The 26,559-nt window shown below is 41.1% G+C and overlaps 2 long non-coding RNA genes and 5 other non-coding genes across 8 annotated transcripts; 5 read left to right on the top strand and 2 right to left on the bottom strand.

Moving 5' to 3' along the window:
* The first annotated feature begins 1,618 nt into the window (after positions 1-1,618).
* Positions 1,619-1,690, top strand: Trnaa-ugc (transfer RNA alanine (anticodon UGC)). The gene has a single exon. It is a non-coding gene; the product is annotated as a tRNA-Ala (tRNA).
* Positions 1,691-3,047: 1,357 nt separating this feature from the next.
* LOC132907772 (uncharacterized) lies at positions 3,048-3,742 on the top strand. Its single transcript, XR_009658262.1, has 2 exons — positions 3,048-3,476; positions 3,561-3,742. It is a non-coding gene; the product is annotated as an uncharacterized LOC132907772 (long non-coding RNA).
* Positions 3,743-8,766: 5,024 nt separating this feature from the next.
* On the top strand, positions 8,767-8,846 carry Trnal-uag (transfer RNA leucine (anticodon UAG)). The gene has a single exon. It is a non-coding gene; the product is annotated as a tRNA-Leu (tRNA).
* A 554-nt stretch (positions 8,847-9,400) lies between these two features.
* Trnaq-cug (transfer RNA glutamine (anticodon CUG)) lies at positions 9,401-9,472 on the bottom strand. Its single transcript has one exon. It is a non-coding gene; the product is annotated as a tRNA-Gln (tRNA).
* A 432-nt stretch (positions 9,473-9,904) lies between these two features.
* On the top strand, positions 9,905-9,976 carry Trnaa-ugc (transfer RNA alanine (anticodon UGC)). The gene has a single exon. It is a non-coding gene; the product is annotated as a tRNA-Ala (tRNA).
* Positions 9,977-10,838: 862 nt separating this feature from the next.
* On the top strand, positions 10,839-20,267 carry LOC132907773 (uncharacterized). Of its 2 annotated transcripts, none has more exons than XR_009658264.1 (3): positions 10,839-11,138; positions 18,840-18,936; positions 19,023-20,267. It is a non-coding gene; the product is annotated as an uncharacterized LOC132907773 (long non-coding RNA). The 2 variants fall into 2 exon arrangements; XR_009658263.1 differs by lacking the exon at positions 10,839-11,138 and adding an exon at positions 16,940-17,963.
* Trnal-uaa (transfer RNA leucine (anticodon UAA)) lies at positions 15,905-15,987 on the bottom strand. Its single transcript has one exon. It is a non-coding gene; the product is annotated as a tRNA-Leu (tRNA).
* Positions 20,268-26,559: the final 6,292 nt, after the last annotated feature.

Below are 26,559 nucleotides of genomic sequence, written 5' to 3'. Positions count from 1 at the left end.
CATTAGTATCAGAGCCATGAGTAAATATTGGCAAACGACTATAGATATCAACAGTGGACAATAATAACATTACTAAATATCTTTGTATTAAATATTATCTAATTTTCCTTTCCAACCGGTTCCAGCCACAACGTTACGCTTTGCGAAAAATATAATACGATCGTCAAGATGTATCATGTATACTCGAAGTCAAGTGTTACAGACTACTGTTACAGACATCAACAGACATAATTAAGAATGTATCAACGCGTAATGGATGGTAGCGCTTATCAAGTTCTTTCAGCCAGTCGAAACAGTCTAGTCGCGTCTGGCTCCGCAAAGAGACTTTCTTCCTCTTCTTTCTTCGCGGTAAGACCAGCGTCATTTATTATAATGCCTCCGGTCTGCGCCATACATATAAACATCTTGGCCTTTAGAAAGCACAGGGAACGGTTACTTTCACTTTTACCTATTCTATGTATCCGCGAGTGTACCGTATCGCCTGTGTAATGCATGGACCCATTGAAAAGGTGTCGGACGATCTGGCGAGTGTTATTTCCACGGTCACTTTCCTAGCAAGTTTTCTAACTTGCCCTATCTCTGAAAGGAAGGTCTCTTGTATACGTCGATGGGATTTGTGGGATCTTCCTCGTTGTAAACCTATCATTTTCCTCACTATAACGAAGGCTATAACTTTCCTCGTACGTCAACCAAAAATGATACTTTGATTAAAGATCCTTAGATATCTTTACAACTCGGGGGCAAGAATAAATCTATGGCAGAAAGATTTCTAAAATTATCAACCTGTCTATGACACACCGTGTACGTAATTGCAACGTGTACGCGAGAATTGAAATGTTTTTTAAACGAATACGAACTGAGGAAGCGGGAAAAAATGCGGGCGAAAGATAAAAGTAACCGGTGCACCGGGTGATAGATCTTTATTAGAGGTCGGTGGTGCATAAGTCACGCGACGGGGGGTGACTTTTAGCCATCCTCGTAATTCTTTGAGCACGTACGCCAACCCCATGCGGATGCGTTGCAATAATGGGACGCAATTGCCGCAAATGATCATCGGTTTTACCTCAGGGCCACTCATAATTCGTGGAACAGATCTTTACGTGGATTATATAGCAGACTGAAAATCATAGTGATGCGAGTTAGTGAACTACTATTTTTCGTAACATAGTGTTTTAGTTCCATTAGTACGAAGAAATTCAACAGAATTTTAGAAAACATGTCGCGATGCAAAATAAAATTATAACTTAGCCAGATAGTTCATTCAGCGAGTGTACAATGTGAAAAGCTTGTTCGAATTTTGACTTACATGACTATGATTCTCGGCTTGCCATATGACGTCGTTTAAATTGCACATTGTATTTTCGAACACGATACATCTGTTAATAATATCGGTCTTGCATATTTGCAGAATTAGCTCGGCAGAGACAGCTGGCTTCGTATTCGTAATAATCGGTAATCGAAAGAGTATATACGCATATATTCGAACATCTGTTTCGATGATTTAAGTAAATACATTAGTTTAACGGGAATTGTTTATAAATATATAATAATTATTGTTTGTATATAGCTTTATGAAGTTTGTTTTTTCTAAGGCTATGTAATCACTTATAAATATAACGGGGATGTAGCTCAGTGGTAGAGCGTTCGCTTTGCATGTGAAAGGCCCCGGGTTCGATCCCCGGCATCTCCAATTTTCTTTTTTTCTCCACTACGTATGTTTCTTTTTTTTTTGCTTTTCATTACAGTAATTCGTATTGAAATTTGCCATACGCTACAATTTTCCATTACAAAAATATATACAAAGTAACTTAAATTGTAAATTAGCGTAATTTTCTATTTATACGTGGGCATAAACACGTGTTGCCAGGATTAATCACAGAGTAAAATCATTGACACAAATGTCATATAGAGAGACAAGAAACACCATAATTATGGGATTATAGGTAATCTCGGGAATAAGAAATATGTAGGTTATTTTTCGAATCTCGCACTTGTACTTTGATTTTTGCGCAATTTAATCTTGATTACCAATAAATCAATGGAAGAAAAAGTAGAAGTCGGTGGTTTATGCAGTGAAATCTGATATTCGCGTAAAAAAGCACGGAGTTAAATTGAAATAACAGGAAGCTGCGGAGCACACGTATAATCATCGATTCCCCTCGAGCGTGCGGTCGTCCGGTATCAGCAATCAAAAGTTTCCTCTCCGTTTTTTCCCTTCTTTTCCATTTTTTGCTTCTCTTTTTCTTTCTTTTCAGAAGCCGCGCAACTGCCGTCCATCGACCGGACCGACATTTTACGTTTCACGAAGCCAGAAAATCGCGAAATTCGCAAGGATTTTATTAAGGTTTCCCGATTTAATTTTCCGAGGATACAGGACACTACTATTAAACGACCGGAACCCGTTTCCCGACATCAACGCGAGCCAGTAATACAATAACCGTGTTGTCACGCTGACAGAGAGGCAATTTTAGGATTTCAGTCAACACAGCCCTCGAGAAACTCGCGAAACAAACGTTCTCTACGCGTTCAAAACTAAATTTTAATTACTCTACGTCGCGTGTTTCCGAGCAATAGCTCGTCGAGCTACACTCGCGAACCTACGTAAAGGAAAATTCTTTTCCTGCGTTCGATTAAATACCGAAGCAAATCGTTCGGACCGTCACGTTTCTTTCATCGGTGGAAAACAAAGGCGAAACACCAATGGATATATGTTCGCATATCGGAAGGTAAACGAGTTGAGGGATCTCGGAGAATGAATGCCGATCGAGCGCCCCGAAGGGACCGATGCTCGCTTGTTCGTTCTCGTTCCGATGCCTTTTTCCCTTTCCTCTCGCGTGTTCGTCTCTCGATATAGTCGGCAATGAAATCGAAAAGAGAGAAAGAAAGGGGGAAAAAGAAGCAAGAAAAAAGAGGAAAGAAACGATAAAAGGAAGGGTGAAGCAGAAAATGCATATAACTGCAGAATCGTGTTGAACGCAGCGGAATAACGCGGTTTCCAACTTCGACGTTTGAACGTTTCCTAATCCGATTAGCGTAAAAACTGCATCCCATTGCAATGGAGCATTGGCGTTACGAACCGCGTGGCGTCTCTCTGCGCGAAATCGTGTACCACGCAGCCTGCACCGCCTGAAACTCGGCTGTACGCAGACTGCACGCAGACTGCACGCAAGCAAGCCGCGCGGTTCATTTCTCAAGCTAAACGCATTTATCGGTGATGCACCGAGGGAGAAAATCAGAGCCCTCCGCCTCTCGCCGCCGACGTCGTACAGCCATTGTCCTCGCGTACGCGTCGCCGTTGTGTTAGAGAATGCCGTGGCGAGGTGCCGAGCAAGGGGCTGCGTCGGAGGGTTCGGAGTGGAAGGACATGGAGTAGAGGGTTGCACGCCATACCTTCGACATTACGTCATACGTCGATTCTCCGGGGATTCCCACGGCGTCAACCCACGCCGAGAAACTTCGTCGACCGCATTCAGCAGGTAATACACCGCCGTTTTGCACTTATCACTGTTATTAGAGATATTAATCAGCCGGTGGAGTTACGTACACTTTCTTTCTCCTAGGATACCAAGTTTTCTATTTGCTTTCATCTGGCAAGAGTTCTCTATTGGTTACCTACTAGAAGAAGGAAGAGCTCGCGGTGTTTGTGTACGCGAAGAAAGTAGGTTTGTTGGTAGCGTGTAATATGTACGAAGAAAATGAAAGTTACGAGATCGATTCGCGTTGAACGGAAAAATGGAATCGATCGAACGAACGAACGAATTCCACGCGTTCGACGCTGGCAATCGTCCGATAAGAGCCATCCCCCTGTAATCGTTTTTCCACGTTCCAACCGAATCGTTGCTGGGTGAAGAAGTTTAAACAAAAAACAAAGGAGAGAGGGAGGAGAAAGGGAAACTGTGAAAAAGGGAACAAATAATGGAAATGGTGTCTCGCTTAGGGGTAATCGTCGTCGCGTGCTCGCAGAGTAAAAATGGGGCTGCCGCGGCTGATTAATCATCGGCAATCTCGCGAGAGCGCGTCGAAAGGACGCGGCCATTAAAGGCAAATGACGAGAACTTCGTCACCGGTCGGTGTTCGACGATCGTGTTCCGGGGTTGAACGAGTTATTTTTTTTTCTCTCCCTTCGCGCGACGATACGTGGCAGAAGGAGAAACAGAGACGAACGAGTAATTTAATTGAAATTCCCCAACCGTGCCCTCACCAGCGGTGGCGCAGAAATTGTGGAAAAATCGAGTCATACGATCGCCGGGGCTGCGTGAAAATGGAATTACGGCGGAGAAACGAGGTTTGTCCGATGATGCAGGTGAACGCCAGTTTCACGAGGGATCGAGCAACCGAACGTACAAAGGGATGAAAAAACATAGACTCATCAGTCCGCGGGAAGACCGAGGGTTTATAGGGACAAAATTTTTTTACATTTAAGTTTCAGCCTTTGCCTTTGCATTTGTAAATTTACGTTTAAATTAGCCTTGCAATATTACTCTCAATTACTCTACGCGATGTTCGCGAGTGCGAGAGTTCGTTCGATGCCAATCATCGTGCGTATACAGAGCGTTCTCGCTGCCTGGCCTCGAGCAGCAAGCGCAACTCGACTGAAAGATATCCTATCTACAGCGTACGTACGAGTTTGCCATACGTGTGTATGTACATATGTGTAAACGCGTATGTACGGTGTACAAATTGGTCGGCGCACAAATTGATCGATAATCTGACCGGTAATCGAAGAGTTTTCCGAAACGTTGCGTTGATGGCTCGTACAGCCGGAAATATTATAGTCGGGCGAAATCAGCCTCGAAATACCGACGGGACGGTGATCAAGGGTCGACCACTTATAGCGCAATTTGTTTTAATTAAAAATCGTCCGCGCCTGCGGTACAATGAAATTCGCATTATACGCGACGATGCACGGCGATATACGAATTTCGTTAGCGAAAACGCAACGTGAGATCGATAGCGATACCGAACCGATATCGCTGTATGGTATACCGTCTGACGAGTCGATGAGTCGCGATATTAAATGTACTGGCTCGGTGTTAATTATGAATCCATGGGAGCACGCGAATTGAACGATCGTATCGCAGCGGAGGCCTCATTTCGATATGCACATTTTAATTAGCGCTCGACCGAAGAAAAGGCGATATCTCGGTGATGAGACAAACAGAAACACCGTAATTCGATTCGGAAGGTGCAAATATTTGATAAGGTTGTAACGTTGTGTTACCAGAGGTTCGCCAGAGGCGTGGTAGCTTGTAGGCGGAATCGGTGCAATGAAGTGCATATAGACACTTCATCACCGCGCATCCGGAATCGCCGGAGGTCAGTTACGCGAAAATATTCCCCGTTGTAACATCGTGTTTCGGAAAACGAGAAGGCTGCCTTCGATCCGGAAACACGCAAACTCCAGCTATAGCCTGCTTGTTTCGCCCATCTGAACCGTCTATTTCGAGTTTACAGCAGCGGAAACCCGAATCGAAACGGAGGTCAGTTACGAGAAAATATTGACTGATCGCGCGTAATGGCACACCCGAGCGCCAACAATAGAATCCTGCCTCTGCCTACGTGTACGTAGCTATCGCGATGCGAAGCACGCGTACCTGTACTCGTGCGTATCCATTCTCGTACCTATGTCTATGTACCTGTACATACACGTATATACGCAAATTCACGCATCCATACATTGAAACATGCAGGCGTTATCGCGTACGAATCACGAGTAGAGTCGGCTAAGCGTAGAGACGTGCGGCCTGATGTTAAAGCACGGACATTTCCTGGTCCTCATCAATTGTCATTAAACGACATGATTATTGCGCGTGTTGACGATTATTGCGGCGATAGGCCGTTACCGGAATATCCAGCGAAGCCCGCGGTCTCATAATGATCGATGCTCGATACGTACTCATCGAGTATTTCGTTAATGGCCGGGACATTGTGTCGAGCGATGTGCAGGGCCTCGCGAAAATGCCAAAAGCCCTTTCCCATTGACCGTTAACGAGCCGTTTCGAGGAGAGCGCGTTTTATCCAAAGAGTCCCTTTGGTTCCGTTTTCCACATGATGTCACGGCGGTTGTTATCGGGGTGCGACCATCGATCAATGACCCTGTCGATAAATCGCCAATGCGATAACATCCAATCGGATTATTTCGCGGTTCGCTGATTATTTGAATTTTTCCATGTAATTCTTGCACGACCACGCTAATGACTTCAATCGTTCAGGGAAAGATCGTTTAACGCGCGAAATGATCGTATCATCCGGTTAATCGTTAGTCGGACGAGAGATGAATTTGCGTTATCGAAACGAACGAACTGTAAGTCACGAAACAGAGCACCTGTACGTACGTCGAGTATATTATCCGGCTACGAGAGCGTGTTCCCTTCGCTAGGTCCGATGATTCGCCGAATATAATAGATTTATCATCCCCAATTGGCTTCTAGCAGTTTATTTCATGGGAATCCATGGACGATGATCACCCCCGCGCGAGCCCCTCGTAACGCAACACGCTGATATACGCGCAAGGATTTTCTCTATGATATGCAACATGCGGGACGTAATTCAGTCGGTGCAAGTCATCGGGATCATCTACGTAGGACTACGATCGCCGCTAACGATCCATCATTTACCGCGACAGGCACGAGTATTAGGTTAAAGTGGCGGCGTGATTCTGCTAAACGCGATGCTAAACAGGTACCGCTTCTGTCGCGAACCTTTCCTCCGTCAAGGAACAATATCGTCACGTATCGAACGATCGGTACGTACACGTTACTTGTCGATATCGACGTCGATGGTAACGAGCGTGTACGCGTAGAAGACGTTAACCGTACGAGGAAACGTAATGAAAATTTGTACAATGTGATTTCTAGAGATCCAGTAGTTTGATAAATAAAAGAAAAAAGTGAATATATCCGAGGTAAAAAGGGGCGAGGTTATAAAACACCGGTGTAAAGAATACGAAATCGCGACATTTATCTTCTATTTTGCAGTATGCTCGTATCTCCAACCCCGTAACGAGGGGATCCTCACTTGCAAAGACCGATTTCGCCTTATCTGTCCGGCTTATCAGCTACAAGAATATTCACGCGAATTTATCGATCTGTCCGCAGTCGTTTCGGCACGGCTAGCGTTTTCTTTCTTTCTCTCTCTAAAGCGTTAGTTTTACGCTCGTCGTCCCCGAGAGACGTGATAAGGAAAAAAAAGACGAGGGGAAGGAAGAAGGAGAAAGGAAGAGGAAAAATAAGAAGACTCAAACTTGAAGTCGCGTTATGAGCATGAATTTTTATATTGAGATATTATCGCGCCGCTGCCGGGAAGGGAAAATAAAAACGAAGTTTCGTTTCGCGACCATAATGACGTACGTTCGTGCGTATCATCGCCGATTTCGTCGCTTCTTTTTCTTCCTTTCGTCGAGCTGAATGTGCAAGCGTACCTTTAAGAAAGAACAAAAAAGAAGAAGAAACAGAAACTACACGCGAGAGTAACGACCGTTGAAATCGATCGTAAAAATTTTCGTTCCTCGTGAATTAAGTTTCTCCCCTCTTCTTAACGGTGGTTAGAGCCGTGTTACGCGAAACACGATGCTTCGTTGGATTACGCAACTCGTTTGGCAAGAATAGACGACCCGCGTGTACGCTGTTACACGTATAACACACACTGTCAGCAGAATGCGAGACCACCTCTTTATCATGATGATAACCTGCGACGATCATCCGTAGGCCGCGATGAAAACGTTTAATCATTGCTTCACGATGGCTACTTCCTACCTTAATTGCCCGTTTGTTGACTTAATTAATTGTTTCTGGCGCAGTAGAAGTCATTTCTGACGTACAAAAATAGGCTACATCGCGTGTAACATATTGCTGCGTTTTATAGACAACGTTCCACGAAGCATAGAGATTTTATAATTACGTTTCTATTTAAGCAAGTTTGAGTAAGAATATAAGTAGAAACGTAATCCAAACTTCTTCAAGACATCAAATTTATTTATAGAACTGGAGTAACTATTGTTCGACATATTCTGTGCGGAATCATCGGAGAAGACAACAGTTTTTAGAACTTACTCTAGTTTTATAAATAAATTGCAAGATTCTAAGAACTTCTAATTACGTTTCTACTCATTCTTACATTTGCTTTAAGATTTTTGATAGACCAAGGAGTAACTGAGAAATATTTCGTCGCTCTTAAAATTATTTTAACGACAATCGTGATTAGCCTACAAATATGTATAGCTTATTATTTACTTAAAAAAATATATTTCACTTTTCCTATTTAAAAGCTGAGGTGGTTGTTAAACGTGTCGATTCGATTAATAAAGATGCGAGTGATAAAATCGTAATAGTCGATATATTAAAATCTCTAATATAAATTGCTAATTACTCTATTGTTGAACTGTCCGAAAGAACACATTCGTCTATTTATAACTATAGTTGTTATTATAAAAAGTTCAAATGTAACTCCGGTTGACGATTACAAATAAGAGCAAACATATTTTGTCCAGAGTTTGTTTACCTTTGCACCTAGCAAACCAAAAAGACGTTGGTATACCAAGGCACAATAATATAAGTCTTTCCCGATTCAAATCATCCATTAACACATGTGCCGCTACAAAGGGATATCGGAATACTAGAAATTATTGAATCAAGATAGCAAATATGATAGAGCTTACTATTTAAATTTGATGTAATAGAAAATGTTGGGTAATACAACAACTCGTGTTATATAATATATATGGTGGCGTATAGGTTATGTACGGAGGTAGGGGCGAAAGGTTTTCGAGGCAGCGTGGCCGAGCGGTCTAAGGCGCTGGTTTTAGGCACCAGTCCGTAAGGGCGTGGGTTCGAATCCCACCGCTGTCAATTTCTTTTTTTTTTTTTTTCGCTTTTATAATTAACGATAGTTTCCAAAGTGTAAAAAGTACACGTAAACTTATTTTTTTTCCATAAATATATCCGATGTCATAAAATTTATTAAATTCACTAACTACAATTCTGTTAGATCTAGGAAGATATCGGTAATCGATAATTCACGATGTCGATCCTTTAGGAGAGGATCATAACGATAAGTAATGCAATTTTACATTGCTATGCCTCAGCATAGCATACTGAGTATCAGTCAAAGCAATGCACACAATGCAAGTTAGTTTAAGCGTGATATGTAATAACTGTGTAATAGTATGGAGAGAAATGAATACTCTGTTATTAGTATTCATGTTACAAACATTTGAGTGTTAAATATAAACCCTGCATGTATTGTAAAATATAATTTGCTGGTTCAAAAAAGCTAATAAACTAAAAACGTCGTGTAAATTCTATCTTAAAGGAATAAGTTAGCAAAATATCGAAGATATAGTTTGTGTCTATGGTTAAAATGGTTATGGTTAAAAATTTTGGTCAAAAAGTCCAAAATTCAAAGGTCCCACCGAGATTTGAACTCGGATCGCTGGATTCAGAGTCCAGAGTGATAACCATTACACCATGGGACCTTCGAGAAGCGTTAATAAAAATATAAATCAAATGTGACCTTGAAATTGTAAGTTATTGCTACAAATACAGAAATATCACTGAGACAAGGTCAAAAATCGATTCGATCGTAAGACAGCACTAAAAACTATAAGACTCTTACTGTATGTCCATCTTTCTTTAGAAATCAAATTAATAAACAATTAAATAAATAAAATCGCCAAAATATTTTAAGCAGAGGTGATCGATGCATGACTTAAAACGCCATGATTGATTCAATTCATTAACGTGTAAAGATATCTTTCTCTAAACACAACAGAAAATGTATCTGTACATTTCAATTAAATCTTAAAGCGTGTATGTAATTACGTTAAATAGGAATAAAAATTGTTTAAACAAAATCGATAATAACTATAAATTTCTGTTCTTTAATTTGTTCGGTTGAATTAAAAAACGGGGATGTAGCTCAGTGGTAGAGCGTTCGCTTTGCATGTGAAAGGCCCCGGGTTCGATCCCCGGCATCTCCAATTTCTTTTTTTTTTTTTTTTTATCCTTTACAAAATATTCATTTAGACTTACTTACAATATCCCATTATTGGCAGAAAAGAACACAATATTCTGCAAGTCACTCGGTATCCAAACTTACGGGACGGTTATATACTTGTTCTGACGTACACTTGACGTATCTACACTTGACGTATCTTGTATCGCTCGAATCTATTTATGGCGGTCGTCAGTCGACATTCAAAGGCGACGGTCGTATACCTGCTTCGATTATAAATACGTTGTATATACACACTATGTTATATCGTTCAAATCTAATTCTGGCAGTCATTGCTTGACATTCAAAGGCGACAGTCGTATGTATACCTGTTTCGGTTATATGTACGTTATATATACGCATTATCTTGTATCGTTCTAATCTATAGCGTTCATTTTTCTTTCTTTATTTCTTTATTTGTTTTACCTATTATCAAAATAATAAATTACTTGTTCTAGGTAATATCGATTAATATTGTTAGTAGCGTTTAATTAATGATATCGTGAATATTATTTAACTACAAGCATTATACTCGTATTACTTTATATTTAATGATGTTGTTATGACGTACGCTTCACCTGTGAATTAAACCAATCAACTCCATCAAGATACATACATAGTACATCGTTCAATTCCTGACGAGTTAAACTCCAATCATATTGATCAGCCACAGAGATTGAGAAATTTATAAAAAATGGAGTTGATCAGATTGATTTGCGAGTGTTTCATTTACCGCGTGCCTCTTTTCTCATTATTTCACATGCACGCTACACAATTAAATGTTAACCATGATTAAACATGTTTCGCATAGCGCTTCGAAATGAGCAGCAACTACGCACTTATGGCACGTGATTGACTTCGCGATTGCGAACACGTGCAGTACGATTATCGACGCGATGCAGCGTACACCGATGGCGAGACGAGTCACACACCAAACGAAAATACGAGTAATACGAGTACGAAAAAAAAAAAAAGGAGAGAATGAAGAATAAAGCTTAGAGGAATAAAAAAGAATTCATATAAGAAAAGCAAGAGGCAGAAGAATCGCGAGTCGTCGTATTCAACTGGATGGCCATGGCCGTATGTAAAGCGAGAAGCATCGGGGAGATGATAGGATGCAAACGAAGCCGAGCGAAGGAGATTGAATGGTAATAGTCCTCGATTCGTCATATGCAAAAGTTTCGTATAAACGAGTGAAAAGCGGTCCCCGTGGTCGAAGACGGAGAAAGATGGTATCGTTTGAATTGCCGTGCTCATCGCGCGGCCGGATACTTCGTATCTGTTCGTGACGATAAACGCGAAGAGAATAATCGCGTGAAATATACTGTGACAGCTTCTTTTTTTTCCCTCTCTTCTCTCTCACACGCTTCTTTTTTTCTTCGTGCTTCCTTCTCTTCTTTCTTCCTATCGCAGAGTATACAACGTCGCGAACCGGAGAGTATTAATCATCGTACTACGGAGAAACGACGCAGTAAGGCAGAAACATAGCTCGGTTGTAACGTAATAGAACCGCCGATGAGTTGGTACGGTGCAAGAAATACACACCGATGCGGGAATAAAGGCCTTGATTGATCGGAGGTAAACGTGACCGTTTAAATGTTGCGGCAGTCGGCTAGGAAAGAGGCAAAAGACACGGTCGATCGCGAAAAAAGATACGACCGTGGCGGCGGTGGCGGCACAGCTCGTTTCTTTTTCCATTGTTTCAAGCCAACCATTATCCACCATGCAAATTCATCGGCGTCCACTCTGCCTCTGGCTCTGCGCGTTACGTAAATCTATTTTGCACTGCCGGTGGACGGTCGGTGCATCTCGATGAAAGAAAAAGGAGCGCGAAGTCATCGCGAAACGGTGACGTTTTGTAACTTGTCTTGTGAAACGCGAGGACCTTGAACAGGAATTCTAAAGAGAGGGACAGAGAAAGAGAGAGAAAAAGCTGGAAAATTAGAGAGTACCGCGTGTCGGATTGCGAACGCTATGGGACATACGCGAAGAAATCTAATAGAGTCGCCTAAATCAGCCGGAATTCCTCGCGTTATTCCCTCGAAAGGGAAAGAAACGGATCCCCCTTGTCGTTCGACCGTTATAATATTCTGTCCGGCAATCCTGTATCTATTTTATTCTGTCCCCGAGTCGCGGCGTAACTACGTGAAAACAACATAAAGAAAAAGAAGAAAATCACGTCGCATAGAGATATCGAGTTTTGACCCCGATGGGGTCAGCAGTGGAGCGTGTGACCATTTTGTCACCCTCGCGAAAATTTTATTTACGAATATCCGTTGATGTATATGGTGTCCGAGGCTCGCGGATCGACATAAAACCATCCTCCACGTGGAACATGGTTCTTTTTCCTGTTAGGCGTGCTTCAAACTTCCGGCTGAATTTAAATGTCCAATTGAACGGGACGTGGATTTCTCGTCCCTCGATTTGGAGCTCTACACGTTGGGGTGGTCGACGAGACACGGAAACATCGTCCTCGACGTGGTATCTCGGGTCGTTGTTCCGTGAATTCGTGTCTCTTCGAGGTAAACAAGAATTCGCGTCACGTAGGTGTCTCCACTTCGCGTGATAAGTCTCCTCGAAGAAATTACGCGTTAATTCGATGCTCTCGCACCACTGTATTCGTCGGTGTTCGCAACGACGAAAGGGAAAGGGTGCGAGCTGTTCGAGTCTCGATTGAATGGCGAGGGCGAATGAAAGGGAGAGGAAAAGAGAGAAAGAAAAGGAGGAAAAAGGATTTAAAAGAAAAAGTCAGTCGGGTGTCCAATGGTACGAAGCGCAACGGGAAGTGACGAGCGAGGTGGTTAGAGGTGACTGCAGCAGAAATCCATCAGATGGAAGAGATCACGCCTGTCTCCATGCCCGGGACAATGACGCGGCCCGCAGACGCTTGTTTTTGTATTCCCGCTCTTCTCTCTTCCTCGCTCGTCCTTTCTTTTCCTTTTCTTCCTCTATTTTTTTCTTCGTCCTTTTTTCCCTTTTCCTTATTTTTTTCTACCTTCCACCCCGACTCCATCACCACCCCCGGCGCCCGATTCCACGCGGCACTGTGTTCCAAGCCGTGCAACGAACGGCCGAATGGGTAGGGGAGCTTTAAATATTTAGGCGGCTAATTTTCACGGAGGATTTTTAAGCCGACGAAGGAAAGTGAGAATTGAAAAGAAACGCGGTGACGCGGAGCAAGAAGAGGACTGTGGGCGAAATGTCCTCCAGACTGAAATAATAATAAGAGGCGCCAGCGCCTTTAATCACGATATTAAACATTTACGATTGCCATGGCGTCCTGCTCTTAAGACGGCTATTCTTTTCTTCTTTTTTTTAACGCGGCTCCGATCCGATCTTCCCTTCTGCACAAAGACGACCTACTCCTCCTTGCAAACGCCAACGCTCACGCCACCTCTTGTTTATGTTTACGTACCTTCTGATAACCTTACGCGGAGATCAAGCCGGTTCACCGAGGCTTCCTTCAAGATGTACACCCCGTGAACGATGCAACCATACGACCAACACTCGAGATTGTTGCCGCACGGACGAAGCGAAGCTCGGGAAGAAGAGGGTGGGTCCGTCTATCACGGTTGTAACAGAGGGTGGAGAACGAAACGAGAACTCGCTCAAAGAAACCGTCGCTGGACGTTCGAGAAACGCTTCATTTTTCTTGGCTGTTGCGCCATAAGCCACGAAGATTATGTCCAGGCTGATCCTGACTGTATCGATGACAATGGCGAAAGGCAGCGGCGAATCGAGCAGACGAGAAGCTTAATCTAGTCCTCAGTTTGTTTTGCTTTGCCGTGTGATTTGTCATCCATTGTCCGACCGAGTACGCTCGGCCCGCCATGAATCGTTATTTATGGTTTTCGCTTGATTAATTTTTGTCTCATCTTCGTGATATCGCGAAATTGTCTGCGTCAAGCGCAGCCTTTCGTGGCTGACACTCGATTTACGATTTACAAGCGTTTCCATTGTCGCTGGCAATTGTGTTTGTGAAAGTAACGCGGATGGTTGAAAAAATTCCCATGAACAAAATTTTATATCGGCTTTGCAACTAGCGTTGGTTTCACCCAACCGATTGTTGGAATAAAACCTCGTTGAATTTAGTCGAAGGGATATCCTCGGGCTCGAAGATCTCGTTGGGGTGAAATCACATTTTTAAGCTTCGATTAAGGTGACGATAACGCGGGGCGATAGCCTGAGAAGATAGAGATGAATTTAATATTCCGAATCCGGATAACGCGATTTCACCGGACGTCAGGCTTGAAACGCGTAAGCATTATAAGTACGATTTCCCTTTTCTGTTCGTCGAGGGTTGGATTGCTTCGTAGCCGAGGTATTTTCGAGGTTGAACCTGTTTTTCAATTTCTTCCTGTCTCGCTTTCACGCTTCGACGTGTTGCAATCGAATTATCGTGACACCGGTTGGGTCGAACCAGCGAGAAACGAACAACGAACCCTCCATACTCCTCGAAGCATCGATAAGAATTTAACTGGTAACTCAAATTACATAATGCAAAGTGGTAGTCGATCGATGAACGTGGTTACACGAAGAAAGATGGAAGAAAGGAAGTTTGGAACGAGTCAGAAGGGCAACAGGAAAAAAATAATGCGAAGTACCCCGATTCGCGGACACCTACCCAAACTGCTCCATTCCTCCCTGTCGTTCATCCCCTTTTTTTCATAGCAGACCCTTTATACGTCGACCACAGTATCGACAGGAACGGCACCCCTCGGCTAAGGGGTGGATCTTCGAAGCTGCTGCATTGTGCAACGTTCGCGCAAGGGTTGCTTGAAATACGCGCGTCTGATTTTTCTCCTTTCTTTTTCAACGCGATCACTGTCCTCTCCCTCTCCCTCTGCCTCTCTTCCCGGTGATCCTGCAATCGTGCAAGTAACGAAGAAAGTCGAGATATTCGTGTGGTAACGTGAGAATGACAACAGATGCGGTGGAATGAAATTACAAGTGTGCCGGGTTCATCGTGCCCCGGCAAGTACACAGGAGTTGTGCTTTTTTAGCGAAATTGTTGTGACAAGCATTTCAACGGGCGACTCTTGGCGCTTGCTTTCTTCTCGATGCCGGCACACGGCATCCCCTTTCTGAATAGGGTGGTCTCATGACACTTTTACGGTGTCAAGTCCTGGTCTTCTGGGAACAGGGCTGGCCCTGCTGTTCGGTAATCCGATTTAATCGGCTCTTTTTCCTTCCTGGTACGACGATTCGTATGAAACTGTTGGCGAAACTTGGAAACGTCGATAAAACGTTTCACAAGCCTCTACGATTTACAAAAGGGGATGAGCATGTTCGTAAGGCCTCTGAACGTTTCGTCGAATACGAATTATGCACGTGAAACAAACGATACGATCGTGGAAACGTTGATAAGTCGTCGGGTTCGCTAAGAAACCCATACGGTTATGTAAATACACGGAGACGAAAATGGTTGGTACGCGACTCAGCGTAACAGGATTAACGGACTAAAGTTGCTCAGGCATAGTTCGTTGCCTTATCTCAGCTTCCCTAATTGTCTATGACTATTCATCAAGTCATTTATACTCGGCTCAATTATCGCTGCCATCAGTTACGAGACTCGAGTCACTTCGAATCCGGCTTCGGCGAAAGCTCCGACCATTTATCTTTACGCAGAGATACCCCGTAATTGCAAATCAGCTTCTAGCCCGTCAATTAATGATTTGTTAGCAAAACCATTTCTCTTCTCATTTAAACACCATTTTCTCGTTAAGGAAATATTTTAGATTTTTATTTCGTGTTCGAGAAATTGGATATGTAATTTATGAGATATATTTATATGTATTCATTAAATACAAAAATTTTTTAAATAAATCGATTAATTAATTAGAGTTGCTATACGGATGATAAATACGTTTAATTAGTGTTGGTACATATGACGAAATAAAAAACAAAAAATTTTTGCTAAGTGTGGGGTTCGAACCCACGCTCCCAGAGGGAACCAGAACTTAAGTCTGGCGCCTTAGACCGCTCGGCCAACCTAGCATTGTTGAAAAGTGCTGGTGTTATATTAATATATAAAGTACCTATCAGCTACTATTACTTTATAATTTACACTAAATGACAACATATTATATGTGACAAATGCGTATTGTATAATTTAAAATGAAATTTAATTTTAACCTATGTTATGCAAATACAAATATCTCTAAAGAAAACATACAGTTTAATCGAGCATGATTAATGATGTTAAAAAAGTTATTTGGCACCCACAGCTATGATCTAATGGTTTTTAAATTCTTATTTAAATTCAACGCCGTACTCCTTGATTGATGCAAATTTATAAATTTACAGAACAATAGATTAATTTACCGTGAAGCGGTAACGAACTTTCCTTTCTTGAGAATCGTAGAAAAATTACGGAAGTTGTAAAAGGCGAAGGGCGATTTGAATAATACAACCATTATTCACCCTCGTTGTTTTCAATGTTGACTAATGATCGACTTAAGAAAATAGCGCGCACTCGTAAAACTCGATTGCGTTCAGATACGAACGTTCTCTCTCTCCTTCTCCCTCCCTCCCTCTCTCTCTCTCTCTTTCTCCATTATACAAGAGCGTACGTTGCGCTTTTATGCACGTCTCCCTTGGGTAACGCGATTGAAATAATTATGATTCAAGACACTTACCGAAACGGTGGATATACTTGGCTCGCTTCAACTTGGTCCGATATAATCGTCTACCTTCTCACGTGAGAAAGTCCAACGACCTGTTTCCATTAGTCGCTTTAACACTTAATACAGTGGTCTGCGGATTTATACGCGTATCATCCACGGTGCTTCACTGATATAACAGCAAGGAATTGTGTACACAATACGATTGTGTGATGCATGGTCGATAAGTCGGTGTATCTCATACACATATATGTTGGCGTCGTAATAAAACCGAATCGTACTGTCTGGACTATATTTCGTGTCGTAAAAAAAACGGTAACTTCCCTGAAAGTAGTCGTGTATCGTTCTATTCGTTGTTAGTATATTTACAAACGGGGTTAGGTTTGATGTCGTGGTTGATGTTGGGATCGCGTGCCAGCACTGTCGTACCAGTCTGCACCTATCCCGTCGTTAAAGCATACTTCGCCATGTCATTAACGTAATCACTCTCCGTCACTTTGAGAACTCAACAGAATACTCGATATTTTAAGTAGTCAAAACTTTTCGTTTCACTTCCGACGTGATTGCTCGTGAATTTCCACTCGTGTTCGTGTTAAAGAAGATACGATAAATCGTTTCCCGGTCTCAGGCACAAATGCATCATGCAGTTGGAGACGCCTAGTGATGGGATCTGAAACATTTCAAATTACATATATATGTACTTCGAAACTGTATATGTACATAATTATGTCTGTATACATATGGTGAAAAATTTGAATCACTTTGAAAATTATACGAAGCTTAAAAGTCTTAAAAGTCCTAAAAGCTTTGATAGGTTTGAAATAAAATAAAATAGAACAGCGCAAAATTTGTAAAAAAATGAGCACTGTTCATGCATATTACTTATTGTATAACGCAATCGTATTTAAAGTTAATATGGTATTGTATATAATGTAATATATTATATACAGCTTAGAGTAACTGTATAAAAGTAATTATATTTAAAGTTAAATAAGTTAATATGTGAATGATAGTAATGCTTTTATTCTTTATTTAGTAACAATATGCAACTGATGTGAAATTAGGATTTACATTACTAGACACGCCTATGAATGTTTGAAAAATGCGCCAAACCGAAGAGACGCAATATAACATTGTACATTCAGTAGGACGTTCTTCAGAGGTCGTGAAACAGGAGAGTGATTAGTTGAAACACGAATTTCTACAAAAACATATGTGTTTTCGAATGTAAACACGACGCCACTGAAACGCAGCTGCTGAATAGATTCCTGTCGTCCGAATTTAGGTTAACATATGCCAAACGTGACTTCCTCAAAGAATTTGGAACCCACGCAGCGGGTTAGCCTAAAGGTATTTATTCTGAAATCACTTGCATTTATATAACTGACATTAGAATTTCGATTATTTACACAGAATTCGATTGTGTTTCGTGCGATATAAAATAGTTTATATAGAAATCTGTACGTATTAGGAAAGCAATTAACCGTGAAACACTTGTGAAATACATCGATGTCCAATAAATATTAATTGATTAATTATAATTGATCCAATATCGTCTAAATCCTAAAAAGTTCAACTCAAAGGATTGAGTTGGCTTTTTATTAGAAGGCACTGACCGAGATCCTAATGCTTTTCTTTGAAAGCAAAGGTTTACGTGAGCTAAAGAAATGAATTTCGTGTCGCGGTCGATGCGCGAGATGTTTTTCTACGAAAACGTAATTGACAGGTTAGGTTATCGAGAAATAATCATAGCATAAGAAACCACAAACCTTGGTAAGTGAAGGAAGGGCTTTGTATGCTGAGATTGATAAAGAATTTTGTTTGTAAATACTGATTACATATAAGTATCAACGACACGCGATCGTCCTCAACCTATTGGGTTATCGCGAGAAAGGAACAGCGTACCGTTGTGTGATATTTTTTATCCATCTTGATTTTTACGCTATCAAGCTTCGTAAACATTTTTTATCCGTAACGGTATCTTTAAAAACACGCAGTAAAACCTATTCGTTATCGGGATATTATGATATACGATCGACTTTTTTTTATATTGCTGCGTGAAGTTTAAAAATGCGAATAGGAATACAGTATGCTCAACCTAACGATCGATCAAAAATTAATAGTGTCATGGCGTCGTAACGGTCAAAGTTGGTATTACTGTAAAGCATTTGATTCGCTGCTGTACTTTTTAAATTTCGAATTAGCTTTGTTCTGGTGGCTTTTCAGCGTTCGCAGACTGCAATGGAAGATGTAAAGCGTGTACGGTTGAAAGTACGATGGGATTTCCGCTTTCTAGAAAATGCAGACGGAGTTCCACAATGATGTACGTATGTAGTCCTTTGACTCTGTGTATGGTTATAGAGAAAAATTAGCTTTTTGAAATAATCCACGTGTGTTATTGGCTAGTAGGGGTCGTTTCATGTTCACCGCTCATTGTTTTCGTCGTACCACGAGGGACTGCTTTTATGTCAATACTTCAAAGTGCTATAACCTACGTGGGGGTATCATACGAGGCAAAAGTTACATGAACCAGAGTCGCACCATCTTCATTATCATCTTCAGGTGTCTCCGTATGGTAACGTACAATTTACGTATGCCAAAGGGCATCTTTGTATTTAAGACTTCTTTATGAGCATGCACGAGTCAGTTTCCTTGTTATATGCACAGATACACAGTCTGGTCTTTGCATTTCTTATTACATATATTTAATGAATTAAATATAGTAAGGTAAATTTGAAAGACAAATGAATAATTTACATGCAAAAAATAGATTTTATTAAAAATTCATTCAAACTGTTTATTTCTAACCTGTACAATGTTCTCCCAATTTTTAAATATATTTCAGGCTATGTAATAAATGAAAGATAACAAAAATGTTCTGAAATTTAATAGAAAGGAACTTGCATTTCATTTTTTATCTGGTCTGTGTATCTCTGCTTTTCATTACAATGTACAATAGCGAGAAAAGCGGAACTTTGTGATGTATACGCGTACCGAACTAAGCATTGGTGGAGAAGAGCACTGTCGATTGCATCCGCCGACAGGAACACTAATCACGGGACTCGCTGTCTTTTAAGATTATTAAAATCGTCAAAGCTTCAACGTCCTCAAAGGGTTAATTACCCTACGGGATATTTATGGCTGGGTTGCTCTCTTCCCTCGCTCGCCAGGGAGCAGAGGCTATTAAAGAAGGAGCACGCGGACAGAGAAGAGGTAGACTGCGAACTGCCGCGGAAAAGAGCCTTTCTCTTCGTGTGTCATTGTCAGGGCTTGTAGATAGATTGCTCAGACGGTAATTGATTTCCTGTGCCGTGTCGAATAATTGAACGGTCGATGTTATACAGTTTTACTTAAAAGAAAATAATATTTGATTTATGTCTCTCATTCGCGTTCAACGAATTCTTCAAAACGTTCCAATATAATTTGGAATTTACAAGCACTAGACTGTCTTTTGTATTTTCCAAGTTGAAAATCGCTTCCTAGATTCTAGTTAAAATATACATGATCTTTCAAAATAATTAAATTTCACATGACAAACAAAAAGATTCGCATTTGAAGTTCATTGATGAAGTAGCGTTTAATAGTAGGTGATGACACACGTAATTTCAATCATATTTCATTGAAATAATATCTTTAACAAACAAAAAAAAAGAAGAGGAATAAATTCTTCATAGAGAGAATGCAATCATTAAATTTCAACATACAATAACTTATATTGCAATTAATTGTTTTTGTTCTTGTACTTCACTGAAGAAAAAAAGGAAAGAAAAGAAGGAAAGAGGTAACGATATTGACTCGATACTCTTGATAGACTGGTCTGCAATGGGCCAGGATGCAAGGAGGCATAATATATAGAAATAGATGCAAAATTAATGTTGTAACGATATCTCCGACGCATATATTTTGTAGGAAGCGCACTTAGACGAAGTACTTACTCGCAATCGCTTTAAGAACAAGGACACGCCAACTATGAAAGGTGTTAAGAGGAACCGTGAACAGGCCAGCTGCGATAATGCACTCGTATAAACGACCGTATGCCTCATGCGGATTAACGCTCGAAGAAAAAGGTTCGCTTGCCGATGGGCACCATCGTTACATTTTAAAAGAGTGCTGTCATGCTGTTATGCGGCCGGTGATATGATTCGTTTGCATTAAACATTTATACGTGTTCGTATCCTTAAATTGCGAAAAAATAACGGAATACTAAATGCACGAGATTTCAGCTACTAACGAACGATTTTAGTTGTTCGGGAAGAATGTCGTGTATCGTTCTTGGAATGTCGTGATGGGTTCATATCGTTTCTTGAAAAGTCCTTTAAGAAATTGACTGACTAACATGGTTGCTTTTAGTACATTACTTACGATTTCATGCGTGTAATTTTTATGAATTTTATTAATCCAATGCAAGATTCGCATTTAATGTTTAAATGTGCTTTAATGCTTTTATGTTTCTTTTGCTTTTCTTCTTTAAATTTCCACTGCGTATTGCTGTATTGCATATTTGTCTATTACATCTACCTATTTGCTTTCTAAAATGTGTGATAAAAATTTCGGTCACGTAACTATTTTTCTTCGTTCAAATGTCATCTTGTATATTAATTTATGCGCTCTCTGGTTAATCGATTCTTGGTTTAATTTCACAGTAGAGCAAGTTATACGATCTCGAGCGACGACATTAACGAGACGACGAATTGTCTCCTATTCTGTAGACGCGTTTCAGTATGTTTAATGCGCCACTAACTTTGGAATGACGTGAATTACACGGGTGACGTTCGTCTGTACAGGATCGTTCACAATGGAATCTAATTTTCGCGTAAAAAGAGAACGACGAAACCAGACGTATGTATTTAAAATCTGGATTTAAAAAAAAAGAAACCCAAATTCGAATGTGAAAATAAAAATTTGAATTTGAACTTAAGAGTATAATAATTAAAATACCGCGAGTGCAACAGATTTCCCGAATTTGAATTTAAAACTATAAAAATTAAGATACAACAGATATGTGGGATTTCGAAATTAATAAATAAACTGGCTTTCTTCTGGATGTCGAAGCATATAAATTAAAATACAATGGACATCGGTTTCCAACTGAATAAGCAAACCGAACGTATAACAACATGGCATCAACATTTGCAATGGAAAGCATCGTCGATGACTAACAATATTACCGATAAATTTGTAGCAGCGTACAAATATCTTAACGACACGTATTGCTAAATTATACTCGTATACTTTCTCATTTGTCGAAAAGACTAAAAAACATTTTTTTCTTATCACACGCCTCAGTTTGCAGCAACCTGTAAGCGCATATTCAAAGCTGCCATTTCCAAGAAAGGTTTCTCTTATCGCAACGAGCAAGAGATGCCGGTCGACATAACGTTTGGAACCCTCGTCCGTCGTACTAAACGTTCCTAAATGAATCGTTAATCGTTAACGGCGTGGCGTTACGACTCTCAGGCTCGCTTATAAACCGGAAATTCGTTGGTCGAATGTCCAACTGTCCAAATCGTTCGGCAGCGAAGCTCTTCCGGTCAATAAAGTCAGGCCTCGTTTATTGCTAAAAGAGACCTAGCAGGTCCTGGTTGTTTCTGACCCATCATTAAAGCGTACGTTAAGCGCACTGTTTTTTCATTTCGTTAAATCGTTCCGACCTCTGCCCCCTCGACGCCGGTTCTCTCGCTTCTCTATATGTAATCGTTTCTGGTTCCGGAGCGAGACTCGTAGGATCGTCGAAAGGTTGTAAACGGTCGCTCATCCAATACGGAATGTCGACTACGAACGGAATAGCCCGGATTCCTGACTTTATTAAGCCTTCGGTTTATGCGGGACATTTTGAACGTTGACCCACGTGCAGCATCGGAAACAAAGCCTACGCGGCTCGGAGAAGCTACGAGTTCGACTTGGATTTTCACGAGGAGCATAAAAGCGTACGCGGGGTTGACCCGCGATGATAAAAACGATTACACTCGAGCAAACGGCCTGCTCATTTAATCGTTGTAGTTAACGCGTCTCACGGTATGGTTTCACGGATGAAATTCGCCGTGACAGACTAACGTTTGTCGGTTAAGTCTTCTTTTTTTTTTCTTGCGTTTGCATATGGTGGAAAAAAGAAAGATAAAATTAGAAAATTACGCTGAAACCGCAAAGCGTGACAATTCGATTCATTTGCACGCTTGTGCAACGAAGAAAAGACTTTAATGCTATTTATGAGACACAGAAGTCTCGTAGATTTATAGTATTCTATATTATGCATGATATTTTATGGAATAACGGACAATATGAGTATATTGTGCGACAGGTTTATAGGTTTATTAGCTCTTTCATACGGTAGAAGAAAATTCTAACTCGGTTTTTGCGTCTCCGAACCCCTTGGCTTTTTTGCGCCCTTTCGGCTATCCAGTGGATGCAAGCACATTTAACCCGGTCGCGCCCCAAATAATCGTAAAATTTGATAATTAAATTTAATCGCACCTCTTTAATGGCCCTTCGTCGTTGCCATTGTGTTCGTCCACACAGCGTTTACTGCGATGCTCGATTACACGAAGCTTTGAAACATATGCTTTATATACCTCGTCTTCGAACGATGATACGCCATTAAGTTTCTGACACGTCATTAACTTCGTTAGTGCTTACGACGTAAGCCGTTGGAGCAACGTGAACTCGCCTAAATCGAAACCATTGCTTCATCGCGATAAAAATTCTCGTAATCGTAACGTTGGAATATTTCTGTTTTCATCTTTATTTCGTAGCGAATTGAACGCGATATGGTCTCAACTAACATCTCTTAAAATAGAAGCTATCAGGAACGCAGTTCCTAGTGTACGTTATTAATGTATCATATTATAGTCGGTATTCCATTAGACGGTGTCGGTCGTTGATACAGCGGCAACGTATATTTTCTATGGTATTGGTCATTCGTCTTGAAACACGCGGTCATCGCGCAAGTTGTCGCGACTCAAAGCAGGTTTCGATTAACCGACGCGACGTCTCGTTGATCCTCGTGAAAAATACGATTGAAATTGCGTGTTCGTTTCTTGCATGCTGTTTCACCATGGTTAGCTGCTTTTTTATGCGGGAAATGAAAGCAGCGTGAAAGGGGATATCCGTTTAAAGCTTGTTGGCAGAAACGAGAAAAATAAAAGAAAGAGAATAAGCGAGAAAGAAAAAGAAGGGGAAAAGAAACGATACGTCCGGAACGCAATTTGTACTGTGTCATACAGTCAGGGGTCGTTGTATTAACAACGCGACAGAAAACTTATCGCAACGCTTAAAAGCACTAGCCTGAGTATTAAGCGTCGCGATACTACTCGAGCAATCTTGTCTTGCTAAATGCTAGAGTGCACGTAATTCCATGGAAGATATTGGATAACCCTCGAGTGCATCGTCGACCGTAAACGGGCACCGGGAGGGTTAACTACGTGGAATATATCTTTATCGTCGGTGAAAACGTGCGTATCACGGTGATAGTTCATTTTCGACGTGGAAGAGTGCTTCATCGGGGATCGCCAATTAAAACGTCGTACTGCCAACAATGCCGTAGAATGGAGCCCGCAATTCCGCGCTTCATCGACGTGGGTTTTTGATGGCGGAGACCGCGCCCGCCGTCGAACCTCTGCAACACAACGGGTCCAGGATCACCGTGTGTATATACGCGTGCACACCGATATGGAAACGCAGCGTGTACCAGCCTGACGCGGCGTGTGGTTGTAAGAGTCGGTACAATGGAGCAGAAAACAAGAGACGGTCGGGACTTCAAAGTGCCGGATGTTATGGAGTGAGAACGCTACTGGATCCGGCACAGTCTGATAATCATCTCTACCAAATACTTTGTAATCGTTAATTACGGCGCAGCATCGACGACGCTTTGGGCAAAAGATCAGTCACTCGGTGGTGCGCAGGGGTGGTAGGCAACGAAAGAATGAAGGGTTTTATAGTCTTTTATATCGTAAAGAACGGCACAGATATATGTATATTTCAAGTCCTCTGTAGGCTTCAGATTCGGGTTCTTTTGAGTCGAGCAACCCCTTATTCAGCACTTCGCCTTCTTTAACCGACGGGTATTACCGATTATTTCTCGTGAGTCTACTTTCCCTCTGAATGCACGTTTTCCATTCCGCGCTTCTTAATAAGGTGCGCTTTGTATCAGGGGCTCGGAAGCAGCGACTTTTACGCCGGCGATAGGAAAGTTAAATATGTTCAGTTTTGTAAGCGGCGTGATACATTTTTTCCGTTTCAACCATCTTGCGCTCCATTTAATAATTTTGAAGCTTTCGAAATTTGCTTTAACGAATTATAACGCGACAGTAAGTTATCCAAAGTTACATTTCAACTAAAAGCGCAACTTTCGAATCAGATTTGACGAATGTTTCTTTGAAGTGAGATGAATTATAAAAGCGGTCTGTCACGACTTCCAAACATCCCGTTTATTTTAAACGCATAAATCTTCGTTCGAGCAAAAGATGGTAGTGATTCAAAAGGAAATAGTCGAATTTAACGTGGATGTTTAAATCGTTGGAGCTGTCAAGTCGCGGCAGTGTACGGTACGTCAAGTTGCGAGCCAGGATCAAATGAGGCGTCGGAAGATTTCGCGAAAATTTCTCTCGAACCCCAGCCATGAAAACTGTTCCTTTTTTTTCCTGCCGAAGGGGCGTAACGCTCGGGTAAATGAAGCGCACTGGAAAAGGAATCGCCGGAGGAGAGAAAGGCTCTGCTAAATATTCGAATGCTCGAGTGCATTCAAAGTGGTGCTTAGGCTCGGTACGCGGCTATCATTCTCCGCTATATTTTAAATCTTTCTATGCGTGCATTGTCTTTTATCACACGTATATTTCAAGCCATTTCTTTGACGTATATATATCTCCGTGTAAAATGCGAGGAATAAGCATCGTAAGTACATTTCATTCTTCTTTCTGCTAGAACGAATCGTTTCATTAAGTTGACTGATTTAATTACCACTTATAAACGCGCAGTATTTATTATGATGATGTAAAGCGTGAATAATTATACCCTGGTTCTCTGAATGTTACAAGGTTTGTGCGTATAAAGTGTAATTTTTTAATTGCCTGTAGTTTCTTTGATGTGTCGTACAGTTGATCAGAGTGATTTATTTGTACTTGGTTTTATCAATCAATTTCACAGCTTCATTTTGCATATCTCTAAGAATTATTGTAGTATCGTGGACAAGGGACCTGGGGGGTGTCGGGCGAATTATAAACAAGCGGTTGAGGAGCATGTGCGTGATGGAGCTAAGACAAAAGACATGAGACTAGGACAAAAGACAAAGGGTTGCTAAGGGACGATAAACGAATTAACAGCATTGTGAGTTGAGAAGTCAGAAAGTGCAAATTGCGTTGTCGAGATAGTGTGATCCGCGTGAGAGAGAGCGTTGAATCTGTGATGACGAGAGTTGCTAATTAACTATCTAGTTGTCTTAATTATAGTACGTTATTGTGATTAGTTCACGTTAAACAACCATCGTTTCCTATTTAATTCATTTATTGTAAATAAACTAATTGCAGTAAAGATCCTACATTATTATACAGCTTTAGGATTAAACAATTCCTCCAATATATATCCAATGTTATATAAAAAAATCACATGAGCCTTTTGACTATTTATCACGGTCAATCGAGACTCTGATGTTTTCGTTATAATTCTTTTAACGTTGAATATATGCGACTTACTGCAAATTTCATCTCCTTCGATGCTTTTAATTTTTAAGGGTAGGACAAAATTTAATAGACCGCGTTGGATCATCAGATTCTAATTTCCAGTAGACGATACTTTATATGCACCGATCTAGTATGTCCTTAATTTCATCGGTAGAGTTTTCCTTGGAAAAATTCCAATGCACGTAACGCGATTCGGTAGAAGAAAACGAACTCCTCAGTAATCTTTATGTTTTCTTGTTTGCCTTCCACCTCGGTTATTACTTACCAGCAAGGAT

Source organism: Bombus pascuorum, chromosome 6 (assembly GCF_905332965.1).
Source record: "Bombus pascuorum chromosome 6, iyBomPasc1.1, whole genome shotgun sequence".
Lineage (NCBI taxonomy): Eukaryota > Metazoa > Arthropoda > Insecta > Hymenoptera > Apidae > Bombus > Bombus pascuorum.
The sequence above is the reverse complement of the archived record's forward strand: the minus strand, read 5'-3'. Positions and strand labels throughout refer to the sequence as shown.